A 274-nucleotide genomic window follows, 5' to 3' on the forward strand; every position below is an offset into this window, starting at 1 on the left:
TTCCATACAACATTCTTCAGGTAAAATTAATGATTACTCTCATTGAATTCTTTGGGGTGTTTTATTTAATCTTATAGCGTTTGAATTGAAAAAACTTTGACATATTCCCATCTGAGATCCACTCAACATCCTCTAATTTTAACTATTAGTCAAAGTAATTCATAATTTCTGCGTTTTTAACTGAAAACTTATGTATAATTTGATCTAAATTAGGTTTGTTGACCATGAATTCCAAGAATAAGGGTAAAACCTATTACTAAAACAGCTCAGTTGA

The 274-nt window shown here is 28.8% G+C and overlaps 1 protein-coding gene and 1 long non-coding RNA gene across 2 annotated transcripts in view; both read left to right on the forward strand.

The window, feature by feature from the left end:
• Window positions 1–274, forward strand: part of LOC116685954 (uncharacterized) — a 20,044-nt gene that overhangs the window by 6,600 nt on the left and 13,170 nt on the right. The window lies entirely within an intron of this gene.
• The window catches only part of LOC116685936 (LON peptidase N-terminal domain and RING finger protein 3), a 12,612-nt gene that overhangs the window by 5,518 nt on the left and 6,820 nt on the right, over window positions 1–274 (forward strand). The window lies entirely within an intron of this gene.

Source organism: Etheostoma spectabile, unplaced genomic scaffold (assembly GCF_008692095.1).
Source record: "Etheostoma spectabile isolate EspeVRDwgs_2016 unplaced genomic scaffold, UIUC_Espe_1.0 scaffold273, whole genome shotgun sequence".
Classification (NCBI taxonomy): Eukaryota; Metazoa; Chordata; class Actinopteri; order Perciformes; family Percidae; genus Etheostoma; species Etheostoma spectabile.